Source organism: Arachis hypogaea, chromosome 1 (genome assembly GCF_003086295.3).
Source record: "Arachis hypogaea cultivar Tifrunner chromosome 1, arahy.Tifrunner.gnm2.J5K5, whole genome shotgun sequence".
NCBI classification, from domain to species: domain Eukaryota; kingdom Viridiplantae; phylum Streptophyta; class Magnoliopsida; order Fabales; family Fabaceae; genus Arachis; species Arachis hypogaea.
Window position 1 is genome coordinate 75,527,354 of NC_092036.1, and position 16,360 is coordinate 75,543,713.

General features: G+C 37.4%; 1 non-coding gene across 1 annotated transcript; it reads left to right on the plus strand.

Annotated features, from left to right (window-relative positions):
* The first annotated feature begins 350 nt into the window (after positions 1-350).
* Positions 351-458, plus strand: LOC112711699 (small nucleolar RNA R71). The gene has a single exon (XR_003157576.1). It is a non-coding gene; the product is annotated as a small nucleolar RNA R71 (small nucleolar RNA).
* Positions 459-16,360: the final 15,902 nt, after the last annotated feature.

Consider the following 16,360-nt stretch of genomic DNA (forward strand, 5'->3'; position numbering starts at 1 on the left):
TCATAAGCTTCTTCTTCAGATGAAGTGTCCTTAGTACTGCCTGGTGCAGCTTGCATTCCAGACAGACTTTGAGAAATCATATTGACTTGCTGAGTCAATATTTTGTTCTGAGCTAATATAGAATTCAGAGTATCAATCTCAAGAACTCCTTTCTTCTGATTCGTCCCATTGTTCACAGGATTCCTTTCAGAAGTGCACATGAATTGGTTATTTGCAACCATTTCAATAAGTTCTTGAGCTTTTGTAGGCGTCTTCTTCAGATGAAGAGATCCTCAAGCAGAGCTATCCAATGACATCTTGGACAGTTCAGACAAACCATCATAGAAGATACCTATGATGCTCCATTCAGAAAGCATGTCAGAAGGACACTTTCTGATCAATTGTTTGTATCTTTCCCAAGCTTCATAGAGGGATTCACCTTCCTTCTGTCTGAAGGTTTGGACTTCCACTCTAAGCTTACTCAATTTTTGAGGTGGAAAGAACTTTGTCAAGAAGGCATTGACTAGCTTTTCCCAAGAGTTCAGGCTTTCTTTAGGTTGTGAGTCCAACCATATCCTAGCTCTGTCTCTTACAGCAAAAGGGAATAGCATAAGTCTGTAGACCTCAGGGTTAACCCCATTGGTCTTGACAGTGTCACAGATTTGTAAGAATTCAGCTAAAAACTGATGAGGATCTTCCAATGGAAGTCCATGAAACTTGTAATTCTATTGCATTAGAGAAACTAATTGAGGCTTAAGCTCAAAGTTGTTTGCTCCAATGGCAGGGATAGAGATGCTTCTCCCATAGAAGTCGGGAGTAGGTGCAGTAAAGTCACCCAGCACCTTCCTTGCATTATTTGCATTGTTGTTGTTTTCGGCTGCCATGTCTTCTTCTTTGAAGATTTCTGTTAGGTCCTCTACAGAGAATTGTGCTTTAGTTTCTCTTAGCTTTCGCTTCAAGGTCCTTTCAGGTTCAGGGTCAGCTTCAACAAGAATGCCTTTGTCTTTGCTCCTGCTCATATGAAAGAGAAGAGAACAAGAAAGTATGGAATCCTCTATGTCACAGTATAGAGATTCCTTGAGGTGTCAGAGGAAAAGAAGAGTAGAAGGAGGAGGTAGAAGAATTCGAACTTATCAAGAGAGATAGAGTTCGAATTGTGTATTGAGGAGGAGTGTTAGTCCATAAATAGAAGGATGTGAGAAGAGGGAAAGAAATTTTCGAAAATTAAAGTGAATTAATTTTAAGAAATTTTGAAAAAAGGTAATTGATTTTCGAAAACTAAGAGTGGGAAAGAAATTAAGTGTTTTTTTTCTGAAAAAGATTTTGAAATTAGAAATCAAAAAGATATGATTGAAAACTATTTTGAAAAAGATGTGGTTAAAAAGATATGATTAAAAAGTTATGGTTTTGAAAAGATATGATTGAAAAGATATGATTGAAAAACAATTTAAAAAGACTTGATTTTTAAAATTAATGACTTGGCTAACAAGAAATTTAAAAGATACGATTCAAACATTAAACCTTTCTCAACAGAAAAGGCAACATACTTGAAATGTTGAATCAAATAATTAATTGTTAGCAAGTATTTTTTGAAAATGGAAAAAAATTGATGTTGAAAATATATGATTGAAAAGATATGATTTGAAAAAGATTTGATTTTGAAAAATTATGAAAACTTGAAAAAAAATTGAATTAAAAACAGAATCTTCCCTCTTGTGCCATCCTGGCGTTAAACGCCCAGAATGGTATCCATTCTGGCGTTTAACGCCCAAAATGCTACCCTTTTGGGCGTTAAACGCCCAGCCAGGTACCTTGGCTGGCGTTTAAACGCCAGTTTTCCTTCTTCACTGGGCGTTTTGAACGCCCAACTTTTTCTGTGTAATTCCTCTGCTGTATGTTCTGAATCTTCAATTCTCTGTATTATTGACTTGAAAAGACACAAATTAAAATTTTTTTTGAATTTTTAATGATGAGGAATAATCAAAATGCAACTAAGATCAAATAGACAATGCATGCAAGACACCAAACTTAGAAGTTTGTATACTATTGACTCTAACAAATTGAGAATGCATATGAGAAACAACAAAACACACAAGACAAGAGAATTTAATGATCAGAGCAAGCAAATCATCAAGAACAACTTGAAGATCAGTGAAGACACATGAATGAATTCGAAAAATGCAAGAAGAACAGAAACATGCAATTTACACCAAACTTAAAATGGGACACTAGACTCAAACAAGAAACATAAAATATTTTTGATTTTTATGACTTTGTAATTTTTTGGATTTTTCGAAAATTATATGGAAAAGAAAATAAAGAGATTCAAAATTTTTAATAAGAATTCCAGGAATCATGCAATGTTAGTCTAAAGCTTTAGTCTAAAGAAATTAGACATGGCTAGCCAAGCTTCAGCAGGACATTGCATTCAAGAGCTAAATTGATGAGAATCAATCAGCTTTGGTGATGATGAAAACATCACCTTGAAACTCTAGAATTCATTCTTAAAAATTCTGAAAAATACCTAATCTAAGTAACAAGATGAACCGTCAATTGTCCAAACTCAAACAATCCCTGGCAACGGCGCCAAAAACTTGGTGCACAAAATTGTGATCATCAATAGTGCCATCAACATGGTACACTCAATTGCAATCTCAACTCTTTATCACAACTTCGCACAACTAACCAGCAAGTGCACTGGGTCGTCCAAGTAATAAACCTTACGCGAGTAAGGGTCGATCCCACGGAGATTGTTGGTATGAAGCAAGCTATGGTCATCTTGTAAATCTCAGTCAGGTAGATTCAAATGGTTATAGATGATTTATGAATAAAGAATAAAATAAAGATAGAGATACTTATGTAATTCATTGGTGAGAATTTCAGATAAGCGTATGGAGATGCTTTGACCTTTTTGTCTCTCGGCTTTCCTACTGTCTTCATCCAATCCTTCTTACTCCTTTCCATGGCAAGCTATATGTTGGGCATCACTGTTGTCAATGGCTACAGTCCCGTCCTCTCAGTGAAAATATTCAACGCGCTCTGTCACAGCACGTCTAATCATCTGTCGGTTCTCAATCAGGTTGGAATAGAATCCAGTGATTCTTTTGCGTCTGTCACTAACGCCCAGCCTTCAGGAGTTTGAAGCTCGTCACAGTCATTCAATCCTTGAATCCTACTCAGAATACCATAGACAAGGTTTAGACCTTCTGGATTCTCTTGAATGCCGCCATCAATTCTAGCTTATACCACGAAGATTCCGATTAAGGGATCTAAGAGATATCCACTCAATCTAAGGTAGAATGGAGGTGGTTGTCAGGCACATGTTCATAGGTGAGAATGATGATGAGTGTCACGGATCATCACATTCATCAAGTTGAGGAACAAGTGATATCTTAGAACAAGAATAGGCTGAATTGAATAGAAGAACAATAGTAATTGCATTAATACTCGAGGTACAGCAGGCTCCACACCTTAATCTATGGTGTGTAGAAACTCCACCGTTGAAAATACATAAGAACAAGGTCTAGGCATGGCCGAATAGCCAGCCTCCCAAAGAGGGTTCAATCATAACAACATGATCAAAAGATGATCCGAAGATTGAAAGATGATCCTAAGATCTAAAGTGATAAAAAAGATGTCAACTACAATAGCAAAAGGTCCTATTTGTAGAGAACTAGTAGCTTAGGGTTTACAAAAATGAGTAAATGACATAAAAATCCACTTCCGGGCCCACTTGGTATGTGCTTGGGCTGAGCATTGAAGCTTTCATGTGTAGAGACTTTTCTTGGAGTTAAACGCCAGCTTTTGTGCCAGTTTGGGCGTTTAACTCCCATTCTTGTGCCAGTTCCGGCGTTAAACGCCAGAATTCTTGAGCTGATTTGGAACGCCGGTTTGGGCCATCAAATCTCAGGCAAAGTATGGACTATTATACATTGATGGAAAGCCCAGGATGTCTACTTTCCAACGCAATTAAGAGAGCGCCAATTGGGATTCTGTAGCTCCAGCAAATCCACTTCGAGTGCAGGGTGGTCAGAATCCAACAGCATCTGCAGTCCTTTTCAGCCTCTGAATCAGATTTTTGCTCAGGTCCCTTAATTTCAGCCAGAAAATACCTGAAATCACAAAAAAATACACAAACTCATAGTAAAGTCCAGAAAAGTGAATTTTAACTAAAAACTAATAAAAATATAATAAAAACTAACAAAAATATACTAAAAACATACTAAAAACAATGCCAAGAAGCGTATAAATTATCCGCTCATCATTTATCATACAAGAAATTGATTATTTGTGCTTAAATATTGAATGCTTTTGTGCTTAAATGGTATATTTTCTTGATCTTTTAATTTTATAAATCTTGTAGGAAATAAGAAGAAAAAGAAGCAAATAAGCACAAAATAAGCTAAAAAGGAGAAAAGCGTGGCTCAACACAATGAGCAAGAGCACAAAGCTCTTGCCAAGAGCCTAGAGCTCTTGCCAAGAGCTTAACCTAGTGCTACAAGGACGAAGGGAGCAAGGCAAACTCAAAGCAAAGCTCTTGCCAAGAGCTTTCTCCAAGAGCTTTTTCGGGCTTCTTCAAGGAAAAATCAAGGGAAAAAGAGCTCAATAATGCACTCACCAAGGCTTGAACCCAAGACCAAGGGGAGGGGGGCAACGCTACCTCACAAGAAAAACAAGCCAAAATTGGCTTGTTTTCACTCCATGGGATTCGAACCAAGGACATCCAAGGAGAAAAGCCTTAGGCGCCACTTTGTTGCCAAAAAGAAAAGCCAGCTCCTGCACTCCCCAAGGATCGAACTGGGCACCTCAAGGAGGGAAGACATTGGGCGCTACTCTTGTGCCAAGGAAAATGACCAGCAAGTGCTCCACCCAGGGATCGAACCATGGACCTCAAGGGACAAGAAAAGCTCTTGCCAGGAGCTTAGAGCTCTTGCAAAGAGCTTTGTTTCCTTGTCACAATGAAGAAGCATGCAACACATTGGAAGGCCAAGATCACCAAAGCTCTTGCCAAGAGCCGAGCCTTGCCTTGGGAGCAACACCCATGGTCCAAAGTCAACCAAAAATCCAATTTAATTCAATTCTTCACCAAATCAAAAAGCCAACCGGATCCACTCTTCAAATAAAAAGCAAGCAAAGCCCATTGACTTAAAGGCACAAGAACAAGCTAGAATTAGGATTTTCATTTAATTGTAATTTCATTTTCATTGGGTAAAGCCTATATAAAGGCATCAATTCCATTTTATTAAGAAGGCTGGCTCCACTAGGGAGCATTAGGAGTAGGAGTAGAGAGCTCTCTCTTTAGTTTTCCTTTTCTGAGTTTGAATTTTGGATCAGGAATTGAAGGAATTCTGTTTCACTTGATCTGAAATCTCTTTGTTCTTCTTCTGCATTGAATATGAGTTTCCTTGATTTCTTTCATCTTCTTTTTCTTCTCCAAATTGTTCTCTGATTGGATCAAGGAAGGAATTGAGATCTAGACTTGTTTTCTAGTCTCTTTGATCCCCTGAGATCTTCACTTGCCTTTTTAAATTTCACAATTGAATTGAGTTTTCTTGCTGGTTTACTTTTCTGCTACAATTTCCTTCTCTGCGATTTCTACTTTCTGTTCCTATTGCTCCAAATTTATTTTCCTGCACTTTTGTTCCTTTGCACTTTACATTTGAGCTACTGTGATCCGAATTTAATTTTCCTACACTTTAAATTTCTTGCCACTTGTTCTCAAGATCTCGTTGATTGCTTGCTTCATTGATTTCTTTAATTTCCCTGCACCCAATTCCCTTTACATTTGATGAAATTTACATTTCTTGGCATTTAAGATTCTTTCAATTTATATTTCTTGCTCTTTAAGTTTTCTACCTATTTAAATTCTGTCATTTACAATTCTTGTCAATTTACTTTCTGTTGGTTACACTTGACACAATTCACTCAATGTTAGCTTGACTAAACTAATCACCCACTAAAGTTGCTTGATCCATCAATCCATGTGGGATCGACCTCACTCTAAGTTAGTTATTACTACTTGATGCAACCCGGTATACTTGTCGGTGAGTTTTGTGGTTGGAATTCATTTTTCCAAATCAAGGAAGAAAAGCATGGCCCATGACCAAAAAGAGGAAGAAAAGCATGGCTCAACACAATGAGCAAGAGCACAAAGCTCTTGCCAAGAGCCTAGAGCTCTTGCCAAGAGCTTAACCAAGTGCTACAAGGAAAAAGGGAGCAAGGCAAACTCAAAGCAAAGCTCTTGCCAGGAGCTTTCTCCAAGAGCTTTTTCGGGCTTCTTAAAGGAAAAATCAAGGGAAAAAGAGCTCAATAATGCACTCACCAAGGCTTGAACCCAAGACCAAGGGGGAGTGGGGCAGCACTACCTCACAAGAAAAACAAGCCAAAATTGGCTTGTTTTCACTCCATGGGATTCAAACCAAGGACATCCAAGGAGCAAAGCCTTAGGCACCACTTTGTTGCCAAAAAGAAAAGCTAGCTCCTGCACTCCCCAAGGATCGAACCGGGCACCTCAAGGAGGGAAGACATTGGGCGCTACTCTTGTGCCAAGGAAAATGACCAGCAAGTGCTCCACCCAAGGATCGAACCATGGACCTCAAGGGACAAGCAAAGCTCTTGCCAGGAGCTTAGAGCTCTTGCAAAGAGCTTTGTTTCCTTGTCACAATGAAGAAGTGTGCAACATATTGGAAGGCCAAGATCACCAAAGCTCTTGCCCAAAGCTCTTGCCAAGAGCCGAGCCTTGCCCTGGGAGCAACACCCATAGTCCAAATTCAACCAAAAATCCAATTTAATTCAATTCTTCACCAAATCAAAAAGCCAACCGGATCCACTCTTCAAATAAAAAGCAAGCAAAGCCCATTAACTCAAAGGCACAAGAACAAGCTAGAATTAGGATTTTCATTTAATTGTAATTTCATTTTCATTGGGTAAAGCCTATATAAAGGCATCAATTCCATTTTATTAAGGAGGCTGGCTCCACTAGGGAGCATTAGGAGTAGGAGTAGAGCACTCTCTCTTTAGTTTTCCTTTTCTGAGTTTGAATTTTGGATCAAGAATTGAAGGAATTCTGTTTCACTTGATCTGAAATCTCTTTGATCTTCTTCTGCATTGATCTGAGTTTCCTTGATTACTTTCATCTTAATTTTCTTCTCCAAATTGTTCTCTGATTGGATCAAGGAAGGAATTGAGATCTAGACTTGTTTTCTAGTCTCTTTGATCCCCTGAGATCTTCACTTGCCTTTTTAGATTTCACAATTGAATTGAGTTTTCTTGCTGGTTTACTTTTCTGCTACAATTTCCTTCTCTGCGATTTCTACTTTCTGTTCCTATTGCTCCAAATTTATTTTTCTGCACTTTTGTTCCTCTGCACTTTACATTTGAGCTACTGTGATCTGAATTTAATTTTCCTACACTTTAAATTGCTTGCCACTTGTTCTCAAGATCTCGTTGATTGCTTGCTTCATTGATTTCTTTAATTTCCCTGCACCCAATTCCCTTTACATTTGATGAAATTTACATTTCTTGGCATTTAAGATTCTTTCAATTTATATTTCTTGCTCTTTAAGTTTTCTACCTATTTAAATTCTGTCATTTACAATTCTTGTCAATTTACTTTCTGTTGGTTACACTTGACATAATTCACTCAATGTTAGCTTGACTAAACTAATCACCCACTAAAGTTGCTTGATCCATCAATCCCTGTGGGATCGACCTCACTCTAAGTTAGTTATTACTACTTGATGCGACCCGGTATACTTGCCGGTGAGTTGTTTGTTTGGAATTCATTTTTCCACAAAAACACCATTATTAGGATTATCTCACCTTACCAACACAAAATTGGGACAAGGCCCATCAAGTCCACGATTCGGTCTAAAACACCAAAATTACACAATTTCTCAACATCAAACCCAATTAATTTTCGAAAATAAGAGCTGAGATGCAAGGAGTGAAAATGAGGCTTACCTATAAAATTTTTGGATGGGTCTTGTAGAGCTCATCTCTACAGACGTTGACGATCGGATTTCCTATCGGTAAAGAAATTCACAAATATATGGTCGTGTTGTAAGTATAGCTTCTAAACCAACAAAAAATCCTTTCGTACAAACGTTTGGTTGTCACATGTAACAAACCCAATAAAATTTATAAACCAAAGTATTCAAACCTCGGGTCGTCTTCTCAAGGAATTGCAGGATGTATGATTTATTATTGGTTATGAAAAATAGTATTTTTGGGTTTTTGAAAAGGTTTGAGCAAGAGAAATAAATTGCAGGAATTAATAAATTAATAACTAGAAAACTCTTGGCAATGTATGAGAATTGGAAATCCCATCCTAGTTATCCTTATTAGGTGTGATGAGTATTGTCCGTTGCTCCCACTTAGTTAACCCTTACTAAATAAAGGAATGTCAAGTGGACCAATTAATTTGATTCCTCAAGTCCTAGTCAACTCCTAAGGAAAGACTAGCTTTAGAGGGATCCAAATCAACCAGTAAACTTCAAATATTAATCAACTGTTGAGTTTGATAACTCAAGAGTTACCAATTACTCAATCAAAGCCAAAAGGGAAGAAAGTCTACTCGAATGAAAATAATTTGGATAAAGCGAAAGTATCAATGACATAAATTAAAGAAAGCAATAATAAGTCTAAAATACATCAATGTGTATTAATTAAGAAAATCAATCCTAACATGGAAAGTTCATAAACAAATAAAGGAGAAAATAAATAAAAAGAACATTGAACCTGTGATGAAGAAGTAGAAATCCTAATCCTAAAACTAAGAGAAATCCTAATTCTTAAGAGAGAGGAGAAAGCCTCTCTCTCTCTAAAACTACATCTAAAATATCAAAAGTGAATTATGAATGTTGTATGAAGTATATTATGAATGGATGCATTCCCTCACTTTATAGCCTCTAATCTATGTTTTCTAGGCCCAAAACTGGGTCAAAAACAGCCTAAAAATCACTGCTGGTTCGTACAGATCACGGCAAAGTGACGCGGAGGCGTCGTCCATGCGTTTGCGTGGATTGAAATTCGCAAATGCAACACATGTGAGTCATCCACACGTCCGCGTCACCTAACTTCGGGGCAGCTATGACAAATTATATATCGTTGCGAAGCCCTGAATGTTAGCTTTCCAACGCAACTAAAACTGCGTCATTTGGATCTCTGTTGCTCAATTTATGACGGTTTGAGTGCGACGAGGTCAGGCTTGACAGCTTAGCAATTTCTTCAACTTCTAGTATTCCTTCTACTTTTGCATGCTTTCTTTCCATCCTCTAAGCCATTCTTGCCCTGTAATCCCTGAAATCACTTAACACACATATCAAGGCATCGAATGGTAATAAGAGATGATTAAAATACACAAATTAAAGACTCTAGGAAGCAAGTTTTCAATCATAGAGCAAATTCTGGGAAGGAATTGTAAAACCATGCAAATAGTATGAATAAGTATGCAAAGGCTTGATAATAACCACTCAATTGAGCACAAGATAAACCATAAAATAGTGGTTTATCAACCTCCCCACACTTAACATTAGCATGTTCTCATGCTAAGCTCAAGAGAAGCTATAAAGGAGTGAAGAGGAATGATAGAGAGTATGCAATGTAACCTATCTATGTGAATCCAACTACATGCAAAATATTTCTACCTACTTGGTTAAAAGTAAATAAGTTCTCCAAGACAAATATGAATGAAATTCCACTAATTCAAATTACACAATAAAAGACAAGTAAACTTGTAAGAAGATATCTCATGAAAGCAGGGAACATAGAATCAAGCATTGAACCCTCACTGGTAATGTATATCACTCTGCTCTCTCAAGTGTCTAGGGTAATCCACTCTAGTCTTCTCTAGTCATGCTTTCTAAACTTTGTTCTTCATCTAACTAATCAACAAATATTTAATGTACCAATGCACACATCATGAGGTCTTTTCAAGGTCGTAATGGGGCCAAGGCAAGGGTGAGGATATATGTATGGCTAAGTGAGCTATAAATTGAATCTTTGAGTAACCTGAGCTATCACCTAACATACATACATTCTATATAACTTCTAAAATCATGCCTAGCTACCCATAATTCTCACTTTTGTATCACATACTCATGTACCAAAGTTTTGATATTTATTTATCACATGTGCATTGATCTTTCTATTAAAGCTTAACATTGGGGTATTTTTTTTTGTCCCCTTATTTATTTACTTATTTATTGAATATTTTTGGATTTTTCTCCTTTTTCTTTTTTTTCTTTTAATAGAAAAATAATCATAACTTATCAATGCACATGGATTTTTTTCATTATTTTTCTATTTTGGTTTTTCATGAGTAAGTTCCCAAATTTCCAATATTCAAATAGATTAGAAACATGATACATTCCCTTATTAACCCATGTTCCCACAGTTTCCCCACACTTAGTTGATGCACAATCTCTATCTTAAGTTAACCAAAGATTCAATCTGGGATAATTAATTTGTTTTTCTGCTTAAGGCTAGTGATGTGGTTATAGAACAGAAGGGGATTAAAAAGTTCAAAGTGGCTAACAAAGGTGACATAAAAGGGTAGGCTTATTTGGGATAATTGAGCAAAAATAAATAATGGCCTCAATCATATACAAGCATGTAAATACACTAAATAATGGACATATAGAATGAAACAAAGTAAAGATTGCAATTATAGAGACGAAAATACACAAGAATAAAAATTTATGGTTAAATAATGTAACCATGTAATTAGGCTCAAAATCTTACGGGTTGTGTGTTCTTTGGCTCAAAAACCATGTTCCAAATACAACTTCCAAACAAGTTTAACACAAAAGTTTCAATTTAAATTAGTGAAATACTATAAACATTTCTTGAAAAAGAAAATATTACTTCAACCAAGTAGTAACTAAATGCATAAAATCAAACAAACATGCAAATGCAACAATTAACAAATTAACATTGGTGTTTGAAAAAAAGAAGTAACTAACCCATGGAGATCGGTATCAACCTCCCCACACTTAAAGATTGCACCATCCTCGGTGCATGCTAAGATGTACAGGTGGATGGGTGGCTCCGCAGCTAGTGCTCTTTTTGTTCCTTTCCTTGCCGGTGGTTTGGGAGTAGCTTTCTCTTTATCTTTCTTAGTGGCCATCCTGAAAGGGAAAGAGTAAGGACGTTAAAACTTCAAGGGTCAGAGCAAGGAAGAGAGCGGGAAAGGTGGTAATCAATGCACAGTAATGAAGAATGACATTAACACATGGTCATGACTACATGTAAAAAGTCATCAATGGAAATATAGCAAGTGCATGTGATGACAGTTAAATGTAAGGTATTTATTGGCATGCCGGCAAAGGCATGAGTAGCATAGATCAAGAATTCAATGTCCAAGTTAGATTACCAAGTCTTTCAAATTAACAATATGTTTGTAATAACAATTATATTTAATTAATAAAATATAAAAAGGATTTTGTAAAAAGCAAGCATTTCGAGTAGTAGAATGAAAGAAATCTAAAAATAGTGTACAATGCCATACGGGCATTTTCACAAATACATAGCATGCATGAGAAATAAGTTGTTGAAAGTATTAGATTGAACATGCAAGCAACCCTTTAAAAAGTAATATATAATTGTCAAACAATTCCTTTAATAATCCACAAGCAAAATATAGAAAATAATGACCTAAATAAATTTCTAACACCAATAAAAATAATGCAATGAATGAAAGTATGAAAATAAATTAAATGAAATAGAATGAAAGTGAAGAGGGATGAGAAGTTAAAGAGATGAAGAAGAAGAAGAGAGTAAGAAAAGGAAGAAAGAAGTAGAAAGGAGAGAAGAAAGGAGTGAGAATGTAGAAACAGGGCGTGATGCGCGCGCGCAGGGCACGCGTGCGCGTGAAAACCACATTAACCATGTGACGCGTAAGCGTCGCCCACTTGTACGCGTGGGTGGTCAAAATTTAAAAATGGTGCGCACGCGTCAGTTACGCGTACACGTGGGTGATTTTGTGCCTTGGGCACAGTGCCCGCACCAGGCCAGCACAACTTTCGGCCAGTATACCTTTTACGTCGAATTCGCAAGGTCATGCATGCGCGTCGATGATGCGTACGCGTGGGTGGCTATTTCTTCAAACGGCACGGACGCGTCAAGGACGCGTCTGCGTGGGCGTGTTTGTGCCTAAAGCACGCCTCCAGCCACGCTCCCACGTAACTCTCTGTAAGGTTTAGCATCGCATGTGACGCATGCGCGTGGTGCACGCGCACGCATAGGATGTGCTTCTTTTTTTTCTTTTTTTTAAATATATTCAAAAATGCAGAATGTAGTATGCAGAATGCAATGCTAATATGAAATTCCAGGTTCAATCAAAACTCAAGAACAAACAAAACAGACTAGAATTAAAACTAAAGAGGGACGATCATACCATGGTGGGCTGTCTCCCACCTAGCACTTTTAGTTAAAGTCCTTAAGTTGGACATTTGGTGAGCTCCTTGTCATGGCGGCTTGTGCTTGAACTCATCTTGAAACTTCCACCAATGCTTGGACTTCCAATAAGCCCTATCAATACCAAGTAAATTCCTCAAGCTTTGATGGAGTTTTTCACAAGCTTTGAACTCCCAAAATTGATCCTCATATATTCCTGGATCCCAAATCTTGTTTCTACACCCGTCTTCAAGTTGATTATCATGATTCCATCCGGGTGGTTCAGCTGTAGAATTCTCACTGAAGCTTCCAAATAACTTCCTAGACCCATTCAATTGAGCTCTACACCAACCTTTTTATTTAAACTTAAAGCTTCTAACCATAATGAACCTTGCAGGACAATTCTTACCACTAACCATCTTCTTCTTACTCTTAATGCCACAAAGAGCTCTAAGTTGACTATCCGTCTCCAGTAGCCCATATTCAAATGGGATTAGAAAGCTAAGGGATATGAATTTTACCCACTTGAATGTTGTGAAGGGTGATGGTAACTTAGGGGAGGGGTCTCCAACAACTTTGGCAAGGTAATTGCAGGCTTAACTCCCTTGTGCTCTTCTCTGACAACTTCTGTCTCTTTGCAAGCTTCTTCACTTTCAACCTCTTCCTCTTGGTAGCTTACTTCCAATTCAATCTCCTCTTCACTGCTTTCCAAGGGCATGGGAGGTTGTGCTTCTTCTTCTTGAATCTCCATCTCTTGATCAACCTCTTCCAAGTCCTTAACCATGACATGTCTTAGAGGTTGTACACTCTCTTCAACATCAAATTCAAATGACTTGGAAGGAGGTTCTATGATTTGAATTTCCCATGGAGGTTCAGCATCTCCTAAGTCTGCAACCACTTCCTCTTTAACTATTGCGGCTTCATCCAGTTGTTTTAGTATAAAATCATACTCCCCTTAGATGATTTCCTTTCTATGACAACTCCCTTCAACTGCACCTTCATCTGCATAGGTCTCTTTTACCTTCACCTTTAGTGCCTCCTCTAGCTCCTTATGAAGTATGAATTCACGAAGATGATCCCTTCTCTCTTGTTCTATGTCAATAGCATCATTGGGATCATGTTGCTCTTGGATTGATGGATGTGGGTGCTCTTCCATGGATGGTGGTGAGGGGATGGAGAGATCATTCTGTAGTTGAAAAAAAAGTGCACCAGAGCTTGAGGGTTGAGTATTCGAGGTAGACGTTTGGTCCATGCAGGATATAAGATTTTGGAGTTTAGAGGTGAGACCCCTAAGAGAGGTAAGTGTGTTCTCCATAGAGGTTTAGGGTGGATAAGAGGGTTCATCTTGATAATGATAAGGAGATGGTGTATATTGAGGTGGTAGTTCATGAGAGTAATTGTGTTGGAATGGGGGTGGTTCTATGGAAAAGATTGGTAGTCAACCCCAATCTTTTTTACATTTTAACCATGATTGCAAATAAATGAGTTCAATAAAGAACTTAGAAATCCAACTTTGAAAAGAGGGGAAAAAAGGGAAAAGGGGTGTTAAAGGGGGTTCCGCGGTTACTCATTTTCGATATATAACTTTGGTAAGAGCCAGTTCATCTAAATAGAAATCTTAGGAAGAATTAGGTTGGAATAGGAAAAAATTTCCTATCTTTTTTTCATCCCCTTAACAAGAATAAGGTAATAATTTCACTATTTGGGTGATTGACAGAGTATTTTGTTTATGGTTCATTTTGCTCATAAGGTGGTTGGTATGGTGGATAGGGATTAGGGTCATATGGAGGTGAATGGTGGATAGGGGCTTGTGAGTATGGTGGTCCAAAGTCATGTTGAGGAGGGGGTTCATAGGCATATGGTGGTGGTTGTTGATAATCAAAAGAGCGCTCATCATAGCCATTGCCTTGATATGCATCACAGAACGGTTGTTGATAGTCCATTGGAGGTGGTTGTTGCCATGAGGGTTGATCAAATCCTTGTGGTTCCTCCCATCTTTGATTGTTCCAACCTTGATACATGTTCTCATTGTAATCTCCTCTTCCTGCAACATAATTGTAACCAGACTCAAAGCCAAAGGGGTGAGAGTTCATAGTAGTAGGAGAGAAAAAAAACAAACACTAACAAAAAGAAAATATTTTGAAAAAGATATGATTTTTGAAAAAAGATAAAATAAGATTTTGAAAAAGATATGATTTTTGAAAAAAGATAAGATAAGATTTTGAAAAAGATATGATTTTTGAAAAAAAGATTTGATTTTTGAAAATTAAAACTAAGATAAGATAAGATAAAAAAATTTAAAAATATTTACAATAACCAATAATAAGGCACACGTTTACAATTCCTCGGCAACGGCGCCATTTGACAATCGGATTTCCTGTCGGTAAAGAAATTCACAAATATATTGCCGTGTTGTAAGTATAGCTTCTAAACTAATAGAAAATTCTTTCGTACAAACGTTTGGTTGTCACACGTAACAAACCCAATAAAATTTATAAATCGAAGTATTCAAACCTCGGGTCATCTTCTCAAGGAATTGTAGGGAAGTATGATTTATTATTGGTTACGGAAAACAGTATTTTGGGGTTTTTGAAAAGGTTTGAACAAGAGAAATAAATTGCAGGAATTAATAAATTAATAACTAGAAAACTCTTGGCAAGGTATGAGAATTGGAAATCCTATCCTAGTTATCCTTATCAGGTGTGATGAGTATTGTCCGTTGCTCCCACTTAATTAACCCTTACTAAATTTGATTCCTCAAGTCCTAGTCAACTCCTAAGGAAAGACTAGCTTTAGAGGGATCCAAATCAACCAGCAAACTTCAAATATTAATCAACTGCTGAGTTTGATAAATCAAGAGTTACCAATTACTCAACCAAAGACAAAAGGAAAGAAAGTCTACTCGAATGAAAATAATTTGGATAAAGCGAAAGTATCAATGACATAAATTAAAGAAAGCAATCATAAGTCTGAAATACCTCAATGTGTATTAATTAAGAAAATCAATCCTAACATGGAAAGTTCATAAACAAATAAAAGAGAAAATAAATAAAAAGAACATTGAACCTGTGATGAAGAAGTAGAAATCCTAATCCTAAAACTAAGAGAAATCCTAATTCCTAAGAGAGATGAGAAAGCCTCTCTCTCTCTCTCTCTAAAACTACATCTAAAATATCAAAAGTGAATTATGAATGTTGTATGAAGTATATCATTAATGGATGCATTCCCTCACTTTATAGCCTCTAATCTATGTTTTCTGGGCCAAAAACTGGGTCAAAAACAGCCCAAAAATCACTGCTGGTTCATACAGATCACAGCAAAGTGACGCGGAGGCGTCGTCCACGCGTTTGCGTGGATTGAAATTCGCGGATGCGATGCATGCGCGTCATCCACGTGTCCGCGTCGCCTAACTTCAGGTCAACTATGAAAAATTATATATTGTTACGAAGCCCCAGATGTTAGCTTTCCAACGCAACTAGAACCGCATTATTTGGACCTCTATAGCTCAAGTTATGACCGTTTGAGTGCGAAGAGGTCAGGCTGGACAGGTTAGCAATTTCTTCAACTTCTTGTATTCCTTCCACTTTTGCATGCTTCCTTTCCATCCTCTAAGCCATTCTTGCCCTGTAATCCCTGAAATCACTTAACACACATATTAAGGCATCGAATGGTAATAAGAGATGATTAGAATACACAAATTAAAGACTCCAGGAAGCAAGTTTTCAATCATAGAGCAAATTCTGGGAAGGAATTGTAAAACCATGCAAATAGTATGAATAAGTGTGCAAAGGCTTGATAGAAACTACTCAATTGAGCACAAGATAAACCATAAAATAGTGGTTTATTAGACGTGTGGGCGCAAATGGTGCGGCAATCGGAGCTCTGGATCAAAAGTTATGTGAAGTTGAATTATTGAGTGAGGGTTTGGTCACCTTCCTCCTCCTCCATGCAAGCTTTCAGCATGGGTTTCATTTGGAGGAGAGAA